Genomic DNA, 16,846 nt, shown 5'->3' on the forward strand with positions numbered 1-16,846 from the left:
GGGACAAACCTGGGCACTGTGTTTGCCCAACATTGCAATTTGGGGGGGGGGCACCTGGGGAGGGGGGTCTCAAAAAGGTCAAGATCTTGATTTTTTTGACCCCCACCTGCAGATGCCTGTGCTAAGCGTGGTGAGTTTTGACCTTGATCAAGGTTTTTTTGTGTGTCTTAGTGGGCTTTGGAGGAACCCAACCTGTTTGGTTAGTTGATGATCCTATGTATTGTGTGAATGCAGAAAATGGCTTAATTGAACCAGGTTAAGGATATTATGAGAACACAACTGCTGGTTGAGTTTCCCAAAACACACTAAATAACTTTGGGGTGTTGTGTTGTTTTTTTAATTTATATGCCTTCCTGACTCAATGTTGAGTTGGGTGGCCTTATAAATCTAAATTATAAATGAATGAATACATGAAATAAACAAACAAACAAGTAGATACAGGTAGTCCTTGTTTAATGACTGTTCACGGTTATGATGGTGATGAAAAAATAACTTTGTGACCAATGCTCACATTTACAACCTTTGCAAGTCTGTAAAGCAGTGCTATTCAATCTCAGCAACTTTAAGATATATGGACTTCAACTCCCAGAATTCCCCAGCCAGCTGAAGTCCATACATCTTAAAGTTGCTGAGATTGAGAAACACTGCTGTAAAGGAAAGGAAAGCTGAAGGAAGATCATAAGCCCAGTTGCAGTTTTGCTTAGCAACCACTTCACTTAATGACCAAGTTGTCAGTCCCAATTGTGGTCACTAAATGAGGACCTGTAAATGAGATGAGAAACCTAGGGCAGAGGCAGTCTACCATGGGAAGAGCAGGGGTGCTGGGGCAAGCAATCAGAGACTTGCCTTTGTGGCCCTCCCTGTGAAGTTCCTGGCTGAAAGGAAGAGTAAGTTAGACCAGCTAGTCCCAACTTGTTGGCCAATTCTGTTGACTAAAGGCCCTGCAAGCAGGGGATGCTGGGAATTGTAGTCTCAACATATCTGGAGGCACTAGAAGTTGCAGACCAAGCTGGCAGGGTTGCTCTCATATTTGCAGGAGTTTGGCCAACACATATCCCCAGAAACGCCTGGGCTCTTGTGTCTTTTCCCAGGCCCCTCAACCATGGAGCCCAGCCAGCTGGTCAGATACCTCCCTGGCCATGATGCCCCCAACTCCCGGCTCCAGGCCCAAGTGACCTTGTCATCTTTCTCTTTTGCCACTGGGACAGCATTTATGAGCATCACGTTCTTGGCTGGAGCTCTGGATTTGCACATGGAGTCCCTGAGCTTCTCTGGGCGACCCTGCAGGCTGTTGGATATCCGGATGAGCCATAAAAGAGGATTTGGGGCCAAGGCAAAAGCACAGCTGGGTCTGGGGCGGAGAGTCAGAAACAGCCCTTGATGCTGTGAGGCATCGATGTTCAGGAGAATCGCTTTGGAGAGCTGAGAGAGGAACGAAGGAGGGCTGGAAGGTCGGGGGAGATGGGGCGGGAGAAAGGCTGAGTTGCAAAAATGTTCCTGCCGAGAATTGTAGGGTGCACAGCTTTGCCATGCTTGGGGCATGGCATTGATGCGTTATTTGCTGATTCCCTTCCTCCCCAGTCTTTTGAAAAATCCAAGCGAGCGCATCCTGCTTCGGTTTAAAACACTCATGAGAACCGCCTTGAAATTGTGTGTGTGTGTGTCGGAGGGCGGGTGTTGAATGTTGTTGTTATCTGCATCTGGATAGACCGGGGTGATTAACACTGAATTTGCTTAACTGAGGAAAGTGATTTTTCAGATTTAGCATTTTAGGGGCGATTGCCGGTAAGCTTATCCCTAGCGCAGTGTTGTCCAAACTTGGCCACTTTAAGATGAGTGGACTTCATCTTGGCCACTTTAAGATGAGTGGACTTCATGCTGGCTGGGGAATTCTGGGAGTTGAAATCCACTCATCTTAAAGTGGCCAAGTTTGGACAACACTGCCCTAGCAGAAGCTCAGGAGATGCAAAGGAATCTGGGACACCCCCAGTCCTTATCAGTCAGCCCCGTTGGGCATCCTTGCCCACAAATATGAGGACGGCGCCCTGCCAACTCCAAATGCCTGGCAGCTGCACACAGTCTTGGCATGCTGGCTTCCAGTTCCTTGAGGGACATCCCCCCCCCGCCCAAACCCTACCGGGTTTGACCTGGCCAGACCGAAAGCGAAGCCAAGAACGCTGGACGACTGAAACAACGGGCCAGAGCGAAAGGTTCTGCCACCGGACGGAGGGGGACTGCAGGAAAGAAGGAAGAGCCGAGGACGGGGAATTTGGACAGGAGCACGCCCACCCCATGCCTGGTGCCGCGGCTGGAACGAGGGGCTGTTTGCCTTTCGGAGGCAGCTTCTGGGCTCCCGGCCCCCACACAGGATGCTCCGCAGACAGAACGGGCGAGAATGCACCGGCTCCTCGCTCGCCTGCCAAAGGCCGGCTTCCAACCGGGCCGTCCTCCGAGTTTTGCAGGCAGGCGAGATGCTTCCCTGTCTGCAAGCTGAGGGTCCCCACCAAACTTGGTTTACAGGCTGGAGGAAGAGCTGCGTTGCCCTCTGACCTCCCGCCCCGGTTAGAGAGTCAGATTCAGGCTAGGCTGAAGCCACGTTTGCTCGCGCATGCACCCTGAATGGCACACCCACGTAGGCAGCAGGGCCCGCTTTAAGAGAGGAATAAACCTGAGCGCCTCATTCAGATGTCACGCAAGAGCCAAGATCTTTCTGCAGCATCCACGTGGCTGGGATCCAGTTGCACTCAGAACATGCTCTGAAAGCAGTCACCTTCTCTTCCGGAGGCTAGAGAAGTGTTTCTCCACCTCAGCAACTTGAAGATGGGTGGACTTCAACTCCCAGAATTCCCTAGCCAACAGGGGAATTCTGGGAGTTGAAGTCCATGCATGCTGGCTGGGGAATTCTGGGAGTTGAAGTCCACCCATCTTCAAGTTGCTGAGGTGGAGAAACCCTGGATTAGTGAAATAGTAAAACGCAAGCAGAAGAATGAGCCCAGCGAGGGGAGGTTCGGGCCTCTCGGGGTGGGGTGGGGGCCATTATTTCCAGCTGCAGCAGAAGGGTGCAATTGTCCTTTCGCCCTCTTTCGTGCGCGGTGCACCCCTGGCCCAACGCCCGTGGGTGCTTTCAAAGTCCCACCTTGTAAACAGAGCGCGGGGAATTTCCTTCTGCTGCCCAAGCCGGATCTCTCTCGCCAGAGGCATCCGAAGAGTAAACAGAGGCCGGCTGGGAAGGCCCGGTGAGTCCGGAGGGGCTTGGCGGGGAGGGTCAGGATGAACTCCCCGGCGAGGGCAGCGAGCAGAGCAGAACGGGGCCGTCTGCGAGAGCGGCTGGCGCGTCGGAGGGAGGCCGTGGGGAGTTTGGGCCAGGAGGAGCAGAAGAGGGGACAAAAGCGTGGGATTGAGGCTTTTATTCTCTCCTTCCTTCCTTCCTTCTCTTCCTCCCTCCCTTCCTCCCTTCCTTCTCTTTCTTTTTCCTTTCTTTCTTTTTCCTCCCTCCCTCCTTCCCTCCCTCCCTCCTTCCTTCCCTTTCCCTCCCTCCCTTCCTTCCCTTTCCCTCCCTCCCTTCCTTCCTTTCTTCTTTCTTTTTCCTTTCTTTCTTTTTCCTCCCTCCTTCCCTCCCTCCCTCCTTCCTTCCTTCCTCTCTCTCTCTCTCTCCCTCCCTCTTTTTCCTTCTTCCCTCCCCTCCTTCTTTCCTTTCTCCTTTTTCCTTTCTTCCTTTCTTTTTCCTCCTTTCTTCCCCTCCCTCCCTCCCTTCATCCTTCTTTTGTCTTTTCGTCCTTCTCTCTCTCTCTCTGTGGGCACTGCCAACGTTTGCAGTTTGCCAGAGGCAGGACTTGGATTGTCTGGTTGTGGTAGCCATGTTGACTTTTTTGACCTCCTGAGGACATCCTTGACAATTGTCCTGGCTACACACATGGATCGATCTGCTTCATGGGAAGAAACTCATTAATTAAAACTCATTAATTAAAACATAACTTCACAAATAATATCAGTATTTGGAATTTTCTTGCTCCCCCTCGGGTTTCGTGGGCCACTGACTTCAACAGCAGAAAACCCGCTGTAAAAAAAATTATATTGCTGGCTGGGGAATTCTGGGAGTCGTAGTCCACACATCTTACAGTTGCCAAGGTTAAGAAACAATGCTCTAGATCAGTGTTTTTCAAATTTGGCCACTTTAAAGGTGTGGACTTCTTCCGGTTGTTGGGGAATTCTGGGAGTTGAAGTCCACACCGCTTAAAGCTGCCATAGTTGAGAAACACTAGAATAGGTGATGGAAGCACCTTCCATCTGATTCAAATAAACATCGACTCTCCTTTGGCCACACTCGTTGCTGCTTGACCACGATTAGCAGCTGTGATCCCACCCAGCAGGCCAACTCTGCTTAGTTTTTCTGCGTGTGGCTCAGCGCACTGAACCCAGCCCAGTTATGACATGTATGACTCATAGCAGTACGCAAATTGAGAAAATGGATTAATCAGGTTATGAGTGCTGTGTGAATGGAGTCATGCCTGCCTCATAGGGTTGTTGTGGTGGTGATGGGGAAAATTTGGAGAAGGAAGTGCTGCATTTGCTGCCTGGTGGCAAGACAGGATCTGAATCTAACCAATAATAAATGCATCTATAAATATAGTTCTTGCATTACTTGGTTCAGCTTTATGGTCCCTGGACAAGGGTAAAAAGGGCTTGAGATAATAGCCTTTTAAAGCAGTCCGTGGAGATTAAAAATATTAATAATAATAATAAAGTCAAGCTGCTTTTCCGCTCCCTCTAAGTGCATTTCCTGATCAGATTGTGAAACTCGTAAGCAGCACTCTCCGAAGCGGAATAAATCCCGTGCAACATCTGGCAGCTAGCACGAAAACAGCAGCCGACCAGAGTTCATCCATTGTGGAAGCGGCCCTCAGCATGGTGTGCCGTTGTGAAACAATAATATATATCTGTAGGATATATAAATATATAATAATATATATGATCTAGGAAAATAAACAGCTTCCTCCATTATTTCTGAACCCCAAAATAGCCTTGCATTCTTCCTCTGCAGCCGAGGCGCTCGGATGGAAAAAACGGCGCGGGCTGGAACGGAGAAGGGCCGAGAAAGAAAAACGATATATACAAACCAGGCCTTGGGGTTTGTTCTAACAGACAGACGGCCCACCTCTTGGCAGAGAAATGACCGGGTGGGGTGAGGTGGGGGGGTGAGCACACTGGCAGGGCACGTTCAAGAGAAGCTGCAGCCGAAAGTGGTTCTGTACTCCAGGTCAGGGTTCCCGAACCTCAGCAACTTTAAGATGGGTGGACTTCAACTCCCAGAATTCCCCAGCCAGGATTCTGGGAGTTGAAGTCCACCCATCTTAAAGTTGCTGAGGTTGGGGAACCCTTCTCCAGGTGACAGGCAGGAATAAAGGCACTTTAACCTATTGAAAGATCTTGTACAAATGATATGCATTGTTGAAATAGGTTGAATCTAGGAATGTTCTTGAATGTTAGACTAAAAATTAGTTTCTATCATGTCCATTTTTAGATACTAGAGTAAGGGGTGAATATATTTTACATTTTTACCTGTGCTGAGGAGATTCGAAAGCTACTCATCCTTTTTCATGCCCTTCCTTCCTCGCTTCCTTCCTTGCTTCCCTTCCTTGCTTCCTTCCTTCCTTCCTCCCTCCTTCCCTCCCTCCCTCCCTCTCGTATTTTAACTTTTTGGAAAAGTTTATTTCCATAGTTGTTAAAGTTCCAACTTTTTGGAAAAGTTTTATTAATTGATTTTCCAAAGTTAATAATTATTTATAACATTAAAAAAAAGGAATAAAGGCACTTTTCAGGTGCTTCCAAACAACAGGCAACCTTTTGCTCAGCTGCATCCCTGAGCAAGAGATTCTTGCACAACTGGGGGAGAAGACCTGCCATTCAGAAGAATGACCCCAGGCCAGGGATGCACGGTTTCCTGCAAACTTCGATCCCTGCCAGATCCACTGGCGCCTCTCTCCCATCTTCCTCGGCTAGCCTGGCCCATTTTAGTTGTGGCAGGGAACGACAAGAGATGTAGTCTATCCTTCCCATGGAGGTGCCCCTAAAGTACGGTCAGAAAAGGCAAGATTGGCTGTTACGGTGTGGGATGGGGCCCGAATGGGCAGAGCTTGGATTGCCCCGCAACGGCCAACCTCCCCACCACTATCTCAGCCTGGCGAAAGCTCCAGCTTGCGTTCTTGGGTCTCTCTCCGAGTTCAGCATCAGAACCCAGCTGCCGCCCTGCGCCCGTCTTTGCACTCCCCTGGATTGCTCTCATGAGACGGAAGCGGTACCCCGTTTCCCCTTCTCCAATCCTGCGGCATCCGTAACTGCCTCGTTTGCCTTTTATTTTCATTTGAAGGAGGGGAAAGCAGGAAGTTTGGGCCAGCGGCATCAGAGCTTTTGCGCAGGGGCCCTGGTGGGAAAAGCGCGTGGCTTGTTGGAACGGGACAGGGGAAGGAAGAGAAGACAGGTAAATATATACTTCCGGAAAGAAGTTTTATAAATGGAGAAACAGTTTATCACAGAGAAAGGAAATGACACAGTTTCTTCTAGCCTACCGTCAGTTTGCTCGCCTGGGTAGGAAGTGGTGTGAGCGAGAGCGGCTTGCGGACAACGACAAAGGTTTGGAGTTCTTCCCAGGGAGTGGACGGCCCTGGGACCAGCAGAAACGGGTCTCCAGCGGCGGGTCCCCAGGGTTGGCATAAACCACTGGGGTTGCCAACCCTGTAATTTTCAACCATTTCCAAGGCTTTGGACAGAGGGCTTTTGAGCATGTGCAGAGTGCACAACTTTTTCTGTGCCTGGGGCAGGGCGCATTCCCAAAGGCCGGCTACCCCGAGCAACTGATAAGAGGAGATATTTCATTCATTCTCAGCCATTAACCTACCCGGTTTGGCCTCAAAAACATTTGCCGGCCCATCGAGACCCTGGAGGAGAAGCTGAATGGATGCTTGGGTGGGAGCCAAAAAGAAGTTTAAAAATAGCTTCAAGCATTTGCTGTATAAACTATACCAGCAAACATCCATGCTGGCCGGCAGTGGGGGGACGTAAACAGCCCCAGAAAGACAGGAGTCGGACTGTGCCATATGGTCAGCAACGGCACAGGCCGGCAGATCTTGTCTATAAAGCCCTGGAAGGCTTTGAAGAATTCGGGATTGGTTTGCAGCCGTACTCAGATCATGCCGAACGCAGATCCCCAGATCCTTATGTAGTTTTAGGCGTGTCGGTCAGTTTGCAAGGCCCTATGGAAGACGCAGCTGAGGATTCACTTGTGCAAAGTGATACGATTTTCCTTTTGATTCCAGTATGGAAGTGAGTTGGGTTCCTTTCTTTTCTTCCTAGGTGAGAAACAGAGTTGCTAATGTTTTCACAGGCCTGGTTTCTGACTGGTGCTGAGCACACTTCCTATGAACTCTCCACCCCATAATAGGAAAAGTTCCACCCGCAAAACGCCTGGGTGTCAGGCAGTTCTTAAAAGTACCACTGAGAGCTACCATAGCATAAGGGGGAAGAAGCAGGCCGCTTGCATTTTTACCTTTCGAGAAAGGCTAAACCCCCCACAGATCTAGCCGAAGGTACCCCCTGTGACCCAGGAGCCACCTACTGCCACGAGGTTCCTCAGAGCTTGCTAACCGAATGTCCTGGGCCCTAAAATGTGAGAAATTCCAGCAACCGTCAGCAGCAACGGCTGCCCCTCTGTGCATTTCTGGGACCTCTCCACCCACATCTGTTTTTTGCACCCTGGACTTCTTCATTGCGACACCTTCCTGCCACCCCCTTTCCCTCAAACTCTTTCTTGGCTTCTAGAGTTAAAGATCACCCCAGCAGCCTTGGCCCTGCTTGGTTTCCGAGTCCTCCTTGTGCCCGTGGGCACAAGGATGGTTCTTTTCCCCTAAGCCACCATGTGACCGGGTGGCTCAGAGCCTCCTGACGAACGCTGGTGGGCTTGAACCTGGCTTTGCCTGCTCTTCTGGGTGGCCACCACTTTTCTCTTCGGCGATGGGGCACAGCTCAGTTTGACGGACCACCCCGGCCTGTATTCTGAAGCTGTTTGGCCATCCAGCTGCCCACTTGGAGTTACGTTCCTGTTGGCTGAGATGAACTGATGCCCTAATCTGGGTGTGGATCGGCCGTTTCCACGCAAGAGCCACCCAGGCCCTGGTGGCTGGCAAAAGGGCTTTCTTCGGGTTGGGCTACCACCTGATCTCTCATCCCTACAGATGGGGTTGGCTTGCTTCCCTGGGGCTGGGGGGCAAGGGGATGGGATGGGTGCATTTCAGAGGGGTGGGAGGGCCCTGTGGCCCTTGGGGCCCATCCTCCTGGCTGCTTATGCCCCTTTTGCTTTGGGACAGCAGGAACAAGCTGGCCTCCGTCCCACCTCTCAGCCGAGGCACGTCGCCCTCCTTCCCCTGCTCGAGGCAAGCGTGCCAAACGCAAGGGAGAGAGGCCGGCAAGCTCCTTTTGCACGCTTCTGCTGGCGCTGGGAGCAGAATTGCTTAAGCTGGCGGCTGTTTTGCCACCCCACCCCCTTCTGCACCATGGCTGGTCTTCCTGGCACGGCTCTGAATCCTCCCGTGGGTTAAAGCAAAGCTTGCAAACAAACACTGATGTAATTCTCTCAAGGCCAGGGTGGGGAAGGCTCTGGGAATTACTCACCCAAACATTGGACTTTCCTTTCCTTTCCTTTTCTCTACCTTCCTCTCCGGCACCATCTTCTTGCTACCCCGAGCCTACGGAGGGGAGAATCAGGGATGGCCACAGCAGTGTCGGTGGGTGGAGCCCCCAGGGAGCGAAGGTACGGTGGGCCTATTTTCTTGGACAAAATCAAGGAGGAACCTGAAAAAGGGGCAAATCTGAAAGAAAGAATCTGGATAAGAAAATAAAAAATAACAACGAATGGCTGATGTTGATAACGCTGCTTGACCAAGGAAAAGGAAGGCTAAACCAAGGAAACAATCAGTTTCAATCAATCTAAACGGGACATCTTTCTGAAATAAAGAACTGTCCTTGATAATAAAGGGTGTATAGTTCCTGTAAGTCAGTGTTTCCCAACCTTGGCAACTTTAAGATGGGTGGACTTCAACTCCCAGAATTCCCCAGCCAGCCCTGCTGGCTGGGGAATTCTGGGAGTTGAAGTCCACCCATCTTAAAGTTGCCACGGTTGAGAAACACTGCAGAGTCTAAGGTACCTAAATAACAGAATGTTAAGAATGTAAGTATATGATATACTGTACATATCCCTGTATTGAAATAACATATTATATCAAGATTTATTCTAACACAATAAAAAAGTAAAAAAAGAAGGGGTGTCCCCCTGCCCCCCCATCACTTAAGGAAGGCTGGGCTGTTCACCCCACTGCCCTCTCCAACCTGTAATGAAAGGGGCCGTTGGCCAATTAGCAGCCCCATTTTGCACAGCTCGGACCATTAACCACAGCTCTATACCGGTTTTCGGCCTCTTTGGCTGGGTTCCCAGGGAGAGATTAGCATTAAGATGGTTTGATTGGCGCTGACGCCAATGGGGGTTGATGAGGAAAAGTGAGTTGAGCCACTGGGGTTTGTCAACCAAGGCTTCTGATTGTTCAGGGGAAGCCAACAGTGAATTAGAGTTTGAGATAATGTGTAAGTGTGCAAGTGATAAAGGCACATGACTAACAGTATGGGGTAATATCCCCTGTGCCTGGAATGTGAATTAAGCTTAATCAGGAGTGACCCGTCTTGCTGCAGCTGCAGACACCCATTGCAATCTCAGTTTATTTTTGTCCAGCTGATCAGTCCTTCAGGTGAAATAGAAGTGTGTGTCGTGTGTAGGGGGTGTTTCTCTCTCTCCAGCCCATGGCAATTTCTCCGGTCTGTAGTCCAGCGTTTCTCACCCTTGGCAAGTGTAAGACATGAGGACTTCAGCTCCCAGAATTCCCCAGCACTCACACACATACACAACTTACATTTTGGAAGAATACCTTTGGGAGCTCGGGTCATCAAGCCGATGCCGGGGTCAGGCAAGTTGGTGGCCGTGGGTTGCCAGCTTTCCAACAGAAACATGAAAAAGTTAAAGCCAGCCTGGGCAGAACAGTTGGTGGGCACCAAGGTCGATGAAGCCTTTAGGCACAATGGTGCCCCTGGGAGCCAGGTTGCCTACTGTTCAAAGATGGGGTCAGCTGACAAGCAGCCTATTATGGAGAAACAAACCGCAGTATAAATTATAGCTGAGTGATCAAATCAAATCAAATCTTTATTACGGTCATAGACCAGCTGAGTGATCACTGTAACCGTATCCATGTTTCTCAACCTTGGCAACTTTAAAATGTGTAGACCTCAACCCAGTATGGCCAATGGTGAAAGACGCTGGGTTTTGTGGTATGGCAGCATCTGGAAGGCTTCACAATGCCCACTCCCACAGTGAAGGCAGGGTAGAGGACGAGACGTCTGGCTGCCTTTGGTGATCAGTGCCATCGCCATAGTAAATAATATCCATGATTTCAGCAGACTTTATACCCTAATTACACCCTCCGTTAAACTGGTGCCAACCAGGCGTATTGGACTCTGATCCCCAGAATCCCCAGGGTCTTGCTGACTGAGCATGCTGGGAGTTGAAGTTCAGAGCTTCCAGAAGGCCCCAACCTGGGAACGGCATCTACAAGGCACACCACCAAGTTGTTGACAGTGTCGTTTTGGCTGTAACCATTAGCCAGACCCCGTCAGTCGTGGAACAAAATCAGACCCACCTGCCAAAATATGGTTCTCTAAAGCTGTTTCCTTTCTGGCCTCCCACGCTGGGGCCAACATCAGCAGCTTCTGAGTCCCTTTGATGTGGATAATGGATGGAAAGTGAGTAAGGCCCCCAGCAGATCAATCGAAAGCCATGCGTCCTCCCTTTCTCAGCCCAGCTGGCTGCCAAGAAGCAAGATCTCCAGATCTCACGCCAGAGGTGTTCTGGGACCTCATCACGGATGGGGTCATTGTCTGGAGTGACTCTTCTTCCCGCCCACCTCATCGCCGTGGCCACGGGCACTACTGGATCCAGATGTGGAACATGCGAGACTCTCTCTGGCTGGGATGACCCCCCGCCCTTCCCCAGTGCATTGAACTGTAAATTTCAACGTCTGGATTTGTCTGCCTCTTTGATACATGTTGATGCTGGGATTTATCTCATGTGTGGTAGTGATTCACGGCAGGAAAAAATGAAATTTTGTGCTGTGTGCTGGACTCTGACGACTGCGAGAGGGAACTGCAAATTCTCTGCCATAATAAGTAATTTTGAAGGAACGTAAAGAGGTTTCTGGCTCTCATGAAGAGCTAGGCTTCCAGTGGCTGGAGTTAACTCTCATCATTTTTCCTCAGCCTGGCTGGGCTGACTTGGGATGAAGGGAGTTACAATCCAGGGCATCTGGGGGATACCCAGTTGGGGAAACTGGGTGTAAGTGAGGTTTTTAACCAAATGCGTTTACACCATATGCTTAACCCCAACCCCTTGATGACTAACTGAAAGCTGGCATTTAAAACACACACATACACCGTCAGCAACCTGCCCCCTGTTCCTGACACCCCCCGATGGTGGTTGGATTCTGACAACACCCTTAACCTGCAACCTGAGTTAACAAATCACACTAGCTACGTTCCCCCTATGCAGTGCCCAAATACATAGCAAACCTTATTATGCTTTCACTGACCACCTATTTCTGAAACATGCTCAGATAAAGGCTAGATTTGCTCCAGTATGCTGGACCACCGATTGCCCATTGAGCTAGTGCAGTGTTGTCCAAACTTGGCCACTTTAAGATGAGTGGACTTCAACTCCCAGAATTCCCCAGCCAGCATGGCTGGCTGGGGAATTCTGGGAGTTGAAGTCCACTCATCTTAAAGTGGCCAGGTTTGGACAATACTGAGCTAGTGTGTTGTGTGAATCCATCAGGGACCCAAGGCTGGTGGGCCCCACATGATCCAAGACCTCCAGGTTGGAGACACAGTCTTGCCAATGAATGCCGAGGGTGGATGCGATGAGTGGGACACGTCATCAGAATGGATGACCGCCGTGCGCCTCGCCAGGTGCTCTAGAGCAGGGTTTCTCAACCTTGCCAGCTTTAAGATGCATGGACTGCAACTCCCAGAATTCCCCAGCCAGCCTTTGTGCCCCCATCGGGCCAGATTCTGTGTTTCCAGACTGGGACTGCAGAGCCAGCTCTGTGTCCACAGGTGAACTGCACACCAGTGTGCCTTCTTCGGACCCGAAGGACTACCCCAGGTGTGTGAATCCAGGGCAGGTTAAGCAACTGGAGCCAAGGGTGGGGTTTAATCTTAACAGATTCATCCTGTACACAATCGTTCCGTGATGGGCTCTTTAACCCAGGCCAACATTATGCCATGAAGGAAAGAGTTAAAAAAGGGGGGGTTAGTAGGTGGAGCCAGCACAAGTGGCCCTTCCCCTTTAGTGGAATAAGTCACCTGGCTCAAGCTAAGCAGGGTTAGGTCTGGTCAAAAGCTGGATGGGAGGTTACCTGCAAGGACCCCATGCCTGCCATCTGGAATTGAAGTGAGATGGGACATTGATTTATTTAATTTATATTGCCGCCTGTCTCCCATGTGTGACTCTGGGCAGCATACCAAGTTTGTTGTGCAAAATGTATTTTACAAAGATCAGCCAATGGGCATGGACCCAGTTGTATTTCTTTTTGGCAAGCTTCCTTCTTTCGTTAAAGGCAGAAGCCGGCAATTCTCAATGGGGACAGAGGTGTAAGCAAATATTTGCAATTTACCTGCCAGAATATTTTAGCAGGCGGCTTGGGTTGCCTTCAGGCAGAATATAGATTTTATTCATTTTTGGGGATTTGTCCTGCTGGGAGGAATAGTCTGCAGATCTGTCAATTGAGTGTGCAGGTAAATTCCCCAGGAAGTGCTCATGGAAATCTGACTCAGCAGGCAAGGCCTGGAAGTACCTGGGGACAACGTGCCTCTCTGTTGCACAGGGAGGGCAGTGTTTTTCAACTTTGGCAACTCTAAAATGTGTGGACTTCAACTCCCAGAATTCCCCAGCCAGCCATGCTGGCTGGGGAATTCTGGGAATTGAAGTCCACACATGCTGGCTGGGGAATTCAGGGAGATGGTCCATACATGCTGGATGGGGAATTCTGGGAGTTGAAGTCTGCACATGCTGGCTGGGGAATTCTGGGAATTGAAGTCCGCACGTGCTGGCTGGGGAATTCTGGGAGCTGAAGTCCGCACATGGTGGTTAGGGAATTCTGGGAGCTGAAGTCTGCACCTTTTAAAGTCGTCAAGTCTGAAAAACACTGCCATGGGGGAAGGGGCCTTTTACCAAAGCAGGGAGGAATTTGGGAGGAATTAGCTCTCCCGACTGCCCAGGTAAGAACCTGGCCGCAAAGGCTCCAGGGGCGTATCTGGCGGAGCTCCAAAGAGAGCCACGTGCAGGAAGGGAGGAGGCCTTTTTGCTTCCTTTAGGAAGGAGAAAAACACATTCTTTCCCCAGCGATGGAACACCTGCAGAAATGGGGATGTAAAAGTCCAAATGCCCGGGCTGCGTTGAAGCCACTTTCCCCAGCCTTGAATAAACCTCCTTTCCCCTCCCTTCCCTTCCCTTCCCTTCCCTTCCCTTCCCTTCCCTTCCCTTCCCTTCCCTCTCAAACATTCAGACTGGGGTGGGCTTCTTCAAGAGTAAGGAACCCAAGGCAGGGGTGAGCCCCGGACAGCCTGAAAGGGGAACCTCCATATGCAGGGGCAGAGTACCTTAGGGCACCAGCCAATGGGGAGAAACAAGGGGAGATTTTTGGAAAGCGAAGGGTGGGCCGGGCTGGGCAGCCGAGCACACAGGCTGAGGCCCTCTCTCCTCCTGGTCAGCTTGAATTCCTCCCGCCTGGCTGGGACATGCGTTGTTGTCTCTTTTCTGTGGTGGGGATTTCGGGCTCTGGGCCACGGCTCACTCCTCCGGAAGTGACACAACTTCGCAAGCATTTCTCCCGTCCCGGCGGGGAGGACCTTTCTCGCCCCACCTCTCTTGCTCGCCGTTCCCTTGCATTGCTCCCTGAATGCCCCCCTCTTCCCCGTGGCTGGAGGGAGTCCCTTTTTTATGGAAGGCCGGCAGCGCCCCCCAAGAGACTTGCGCAACAGCTGCAGACTCACCCCTGCCCTTCCACAGCAGAGTTGGAAGGGACCTCAGAGTGCATGCACGCCAACCCTGGGTCCTTGCAGGGTTCGCTGCACCAGGGTTGCTCAACCTTGGCGACTTGAAGATGTGTGGACTTCAACTCCCAGGATTCCCCAGCCAGCATGGGGGGAATCCTGGGAGTTGAAGTCCACACATCTTCAAGTCGCCAAGGTGCGCTCTACCATCCCCGAAACGTGATTCTCAGCCTCTGTTTGCAAACCTCCAGCCAAGGGGAAGAAACCCCTCCATGCGGTAACCCGACTGGCCGACAGCTCCGACTGTCACGAGTGTCTTGGAAGGACAAGGTCTCACGAGTAGAGGGGAGGCATCGGAGTCTGCTGGCCAAGATGATGGAGGGCATAGTACCCCGTCCCGGAGTGAGAAAAGCTGGTTATCTATCTGACCCTCTCTCCCCACTCCATTAATTCCTCTTCAACCCCAGCTGTCCCCTCCTTTTCTTGCCCCCATGTGCTCCTGAGCTGGGGCCACGCCAGCAAAGTGACTTTGCCAAAGTCTCCATGTTGCTGATCCTCAGATGCCACCCAAAGAAGCCGAAAAGCAGTTCCACAGAACTGGCCAGGACCGGGCTCCCTCTGCCCCACGGCAGGGCCACCTGGGCAGCTGCTGAGCCAGGGCCACCTCCTCGTTCTCCCCCTGCCAGGAAAGCATCGCAGCGGCTTCCTTCGGAGAGGAAACTGGTCCCGATGGGTTGGCCGGTGGTCGGAGGGACCACTGGATCCACCTTTAGTAGTGCAGAGTCCCAAACGTAGAAGCCAGGAGAAGGGCACCGGGCACTGGGCACCGGGCACCTTCTCTCAGGAGTGGCAAGAGGGGCCCCAGGTTCACGGTTTGCCTCTTGGGGAGCCCCGGCGGGCTGTGCAAGGTTGCCTGTCCAAAGTGGCCTCCTGCCGGCCTTTCGGGGCCAGTGTGTGTTGGTGTGAGATGTGTTCGGTGGCTGCTTCTGCTGATCCATCCAGAAAGCATTTCCTGCTCACACCAGCGATGAGGGGGAGAAAGTTGGAGAAGTTCAAAGGAATCCAGAAACCACAATTCAACGTTCCCAGGCCAAGGAGAGGCCGAGCTGTGGATGATCCGTGCCCCAGGCATGGGAAGGGGCTGGCTGCCGAGCCCCCCGAGGAAGGCTTGGTCATAAAGGTTGGAAACATGATCCAAAGCTCCGTCTCGTCTGGCGACCCCCAAGGAGAGCATCGGAGCCCTCTCTGGCAGCAGGGGCGGCCGAGGCACCCCGAGAGACTGTAAACACGGGGGGGGGGGGGGTTAGGAGCAGGGAGAGGTCAGTTCAAATCCTCCCTTAGCCACCAATCTCAGTGGGTGTTCTCGAGGGAGTCACTCTTCTGCAACCCCAGTCTACCTCACAGGGTTGTTGGGATGAGGAGGCGGGGTTGGGGGGAAGATGCTAGTCTGGAATGGAAGAAAATGGCACCCAGGCTTCCAGGGGTGTCCACAGGGGGAGGTCAAAGAAGCCAAGAGGGCAAGCCTTCAATTGCATGGTTCTGGCTGCCATTTTGACTTTTTTGACCCATCACCATGGGCACCCTTGCAAAGACATGCCTCATTTTGGTCTATTTTGCTCCCTTTATAAGGCCACGGATACAATCCAAAAGGCACCTCGACCTGATTTTTGATGATATGACATCAAATTGGTGTTGACTTTTAGTGACCATGCAGACAGGATTTCTCCAGGAGGACCTGTGCCTGCACCTGAGCCTACAGACCTTTCTTCCAAGATCTTTCCTGTTGGCTGGGTTCACACAACCTACTAAACCAGTGTTTCTCAACTTTGGCAACTTTAAGATATGTGGACTTCCGCTCCCAGAATCCCCCAGCCAGCATGCTTAAAGATGGGCAGATTTCAGCTCCCAGAATTCCCCAGCCAGCATGCCTTAAGATGGGCGGATTTCAGCTCTCAGGATTTCCTAGCGAGCATGCTTTAAGATGGGTGGACTTTAGCTCCCAGAATTCCCTAACCAGCATTCCTTAAGATGGGCAGACGTCTGCTCCCAGAATTCCCCAGCCAGCATGGCTGGCTGGGGAATTCTGGGAATTGAAGTCCACATATTTTAAAGTTGCTTAAGTGCACCAAACATGCTTAAGCAATTAGTCTGCTTCCACACAGTGTTTAACCCAGTCAGCCACTAACCCAGTTAAACTGAGTTAGCTGGGCTCTGGCAGGGCACAATCATTCTAACCCGGTTAGGCCCACAGTCCCTGCTCCCGGAAGTCCCATGAGGCCTTGCAACACCAGGAGGGTACTGGCAAGGCTTCATGACGTCACAGGCCCTTCCCCATTGGCCCGGCAGCTTTGGGAAGCGTTTGCTGGGCTATAACAGTGAAGCTTCTTTTGAAAGCTGTTCTTTCTCTCCAGCACTTTCCTTGGAGAGTTTGGTAGGCAAAAGCGCTCCGCAGACTGGGCCGAGGGGGTTCCCGCCGACCGTTCGGCGTTGATGTGATGCATTTTATTTATTTATTTATTTATTTAATATCTTTATATGGCCGCCCGACTCGTGGGCACAACTCTGGGCGGCTCACAGTTCAGAACAGAATAAAAACGCAGGGAAAACAACCCAAATTGAAGACAATAGAAAGAACATAAAATAACACTGCAGCTGGGAACGCTCCTTTAATATAAGCATGACCAAGAAATGAATCTAATTCATGTGC

At 51.3% G+C, this 16,846-nt stretch overlaps 1 long non-coding RNA gene across 2 annotated transcripts; it reads right to left on the reverse strand.

Annotated features, from left to right (window-relative positions):
• Positions 1-6,269: 6,269 nt before the first annotated feature.
• On the reverse strand, positions 6,270-13,921 carry LOC148216101 (uncharacterized). 2 transcript variants are annotated; one of them, XR_015795976.1, is made up of 4 exons: positions 13,747-13,921; positions 9,954-10,178; positions 8,665-8,861; positions 6,270-7,346 (listed from the first exon to the last, which is right to left on the reverse strand). It is a non-coding gene; the product is annotated as an uncharacterized LOC148216101 (long non-coding RNA). The 2 variants fall into 2 exon arrangements; XR_015795977.1 differs by lacking the exon at positions 13,747-13,921 and adding an exon at positions 10,734-11,749.
• Positions 13,922-16,846: the final 2,925 nt, after the last annotated feature.

This window comes from Python bivittatus, unplaced genomic scaffold (genome assembly GCF_059951505.1).
Source record: "Python bivittatus isolate LINGU-HERP-01145 unplaced genomic scaffold, Pbiv_v1 ctg000310_np1212, whole genome shotgun sequence".
In the NCBI taxonomy this organism is placed as follows: Eukaryota; Metazoa; Chordata; class Lepidosauria; order Squamata; family Pythonidae; genus Python; species Python bivittatus.